Here is a 3,381-nt window from a genome sequence, read left to right on the forward strand (position 1 = left end):
TTCCTGTCTTTGTGATAATCCAGGAAATATTTTAGTTTGAATAAACTTCAATCAATAAAACATTCTGCCTCAGCTGTGTTTTGCTCTCTCGGTGAAAGCCTCGGCAGCAGTTGGCAGCAACAACAACAACAACAGACAGGTCCAATAATTTAAGATCAGGTTAAACAGATCCACACTCATAAAATTCCAAAATGACAAACCGCAGTTCATGGAAGACAAGGAGTGCACTTAACTTCACAGGTTATCAGGTCAGTAGATCCCAAAAACTGTCAAACAATAAAGACAAAAGTATGTGCCTCTGACCAGTGACCCTTACACAATTGGCACCGGCTTACAGGTGCATTAGTGTATTAACCCAAAGTCAATTCCCTAATGTCACTGTACGACGGTGATGTAGATTTGGGACGTGAGCCACATTCCCGACAGCTGCTACTGTATTAGCGTATTACCTATACCATGACATCTATATGGCCTGTAATGGGAGTTATCCTGATGTTTGGTGCAAGGCCAGCTCATTTGACCCCTTGTATTGTTAAGAGTGACTGTGCATCAGTGTCATTACAGCCACGGCGGCAGTTACTGTGTGCAAACACAGGGAGGCAGCACTTGCCAGGCTTTCATCATTAAACACCACACTGATGGAAACAGCTGGTGAGAGTCTGTGCAAAACACCCAGAAGCTATTGAGGATTACCCCCCCCCCCTCCCCCCCCCCCCCAAACAAACTCAATCTCTTGTTCTGTTAATTTTAATGGCAGAAAAGCTTTTAATATGGTTTCCCAAAGTGTTCAGGAGGTATGTGTGTGTGTGTGTGTGTGTGTGGGGGGGGGGGGTTTGCATTTTTGTTATCGAAAAGCATATTTTTCATTTATGTAAGAAAAATACTTATGAGTTTGCTTTGTAGTTAGCCGAAAGTAAATCAAACGGCAACTGGTCAGCTCACAGCTAAAGACTACTAATTGGTTTCCATTGGGGCCGCTAACAATCCAAATGACGCTTGGTTAGTGGAGCTTGCAGTGTAAAAACATTTCCCCCTCTGTGTCACAGGCACACGTGATGAAATGAAACGACAGGAATCGGTGCGTATTGTCATAGTACCCCCTTAAAGGTGCTCTCACAGTACACCTCGTGAAAGCTGAGTCATCCCTTGCAAAATGAGCGTGAACACTTTTTTTCTTCATAAGCTGGATGGTGGGGGAGAGGGGAGGACGGGGTGGGGGGGTTGAGGGGGGTTTAGCAGTTAATGTTTCCATTGGAGTGAAAGTAGTTCAACACATGGCAATTTTAACGGGGCGCTTTTCCAAGAAGCAGACATCTGTGGAATGCAAGTCGTCTGTCCTGCTCTTGACACAGCCGTTGCCTTTGCTTGTTGTCTCAGTTTGACTTTAAATAGATGACAGAAATTATGACAAGCCTTTGAACAACCAGTGTGTCCTGAGCAATTGTGCCCTGCTGATCAAAACTGTAATAAATCACCCTCCTCTTCCCCAGCTGTGCAGGCCTCCCTGCCCGTTAGGCTCGCTAACTGTGACAGGCTAGCGCGAGGGGTATGTTAATAATGCCAGTGCATGACATTTCCAAAGTACCTCCTCCAATACTATATGCAGTTGTCCGTTCAGTGCACATGTCACGCCACCACACCTTGGCCTGTTGGTCCATTCAGCAGAGAGGTATGCTATTTTCAGTGCATGGGGGGGCACTTCTACACCCTTTCACCTTCCCCCTTTATTTCCTGGGGTGTGATGTGATTTCTGTGCCTACAGGACAAACAGACAACAGGGAGTTGTGCTTTAGTTTGTCTGCAGTTGGTGACAGGAGGAGGACCATGCAGGTATTTGTTCCCAGGGTCACCCAAGGGCAGGGGAAACCAAGGGCACAGAAAATCTCTGTGCGTTAGTCTAATTTTAGATCTAATGGTTTTTTCTATAATTCAACTTTAAATCAGTCGACATTTAGACAGTTTCTGCTTTGGTTACACAGCAGTTACATTTATCATGGCCTAAAACGGTGGCTGTCTTCACCAGGTTTCCGGTTGAGGTTGAGGTCAGGTAAGTATCATGGTTAAGTTTAGGGTGGCCTATAAGGAAATGAATGTAAACACTGCTGTGGTTCCCAACATGGGGTCAGGACCACCTAAAAAGGTCGTAACATAAGTGTTAGGGGTCATGAGGTGAAAAACATGAACATGAACGAAGAAACAATACTGCAACACAAAATGATGCTTATTCTTTTGAGATTTTGTTTTAATTTTTGCTTTTTTCTCATGAATTAGTTAATGATTTTAATCATTCTAATCAGGCCTCTAAAATTCAAATCAATCAATCTAAATTGGAAGAAATGATTGGCCACAGTGTGTAGACACATGCAATCTGGGACAAGAGGGTGCCAATAGACATTACATTGTTTTAAAGGGTCACAAGGCAAAAAGGTTAGGAGCCACTAAGAGACTATATGTCAAAATGTGTGTCTGTCTGAGTGTCTGTGTGTATGTGTGTGTGTGTGCGTTTGTATTGCTAGCTCTGTGAGGCCCAATTTCTGTTTTAAACCATTATAGTGAGGGTGTTTTACATTTTAGCCAATATTCACTACTTCAAAGGGCTGTTCGAAGGTTAAGGTTTTAAGGTTAAAATTAGGTGTACATGACAATGAGTGTCCCCACAAGTATGGAAATACAAATGAGTGTGTGTGTTTGTGTGTGACTGTGACTTTCAGCCAGCTAATCCTCTGCTGTTATTAAGGGTGAATACAGGAGCTTTAAATATCATGTTTAGCTATATGTATGCTCCTGAATGTCTCTGCTGTGAGCACAGACATCTCAGGTCATCTCATTTTGGCTCACTGCATTGGCTGTTTACACTGTATTTGTATGCGTGACATGGGTAGGTGGGCAGGGGGGGTCGGAGGGGTAACAAATGTAATCCTGAGTCTGTAGATGGCAGCAACACTCTTGGCCGATCTGTCTCAATAAAATAAAATAAAAAGTCTTCTGTCTTGGCTGTCATGGGCTGCCAACTGAAATTGAAATTAATTGGAAAATCCAGCGTGAAGAAAAAAAAAATCCACTGTAATCGTGAAATAAATCCACTAGCTATCAAGAGGTGTTCCTCGCCGGCTGCTCCTCATAGGTAACATTGCCCTCCTACCTGTGCACATATACAGGCCAAGTGTATGCAGAGTCATGCTCTCTTTGCTTGTTTTTAACAGTCAAATGAATGCTGAATGAGTACATTAAAATCCACAACATGGATATATGGATTAATGCAGAGTAACAGTTTCTCCTTCAACCACATGATGATGATGATTCTGGGTCAAGGATAAGCCTAATTATGCTGCAAAAGAAGCTACATACAGTAAAATGTCAATTTCATTCTGCTCACTTGCT

This window comes from Scomber scombrus, chromosome 1 (genome assembly GCF_963691925.1).
Source record: "Scomber scombrus chromosome 1, fScoSco1.1, whole genome shotgun sequence".
Taxonomy (NCBI): domain Eukaryota; kingdom Metazoa; phylum Chordata; class Actinopteri; order Scombriformes; family Scombridae; genus Scomber; species Scomber scombrus.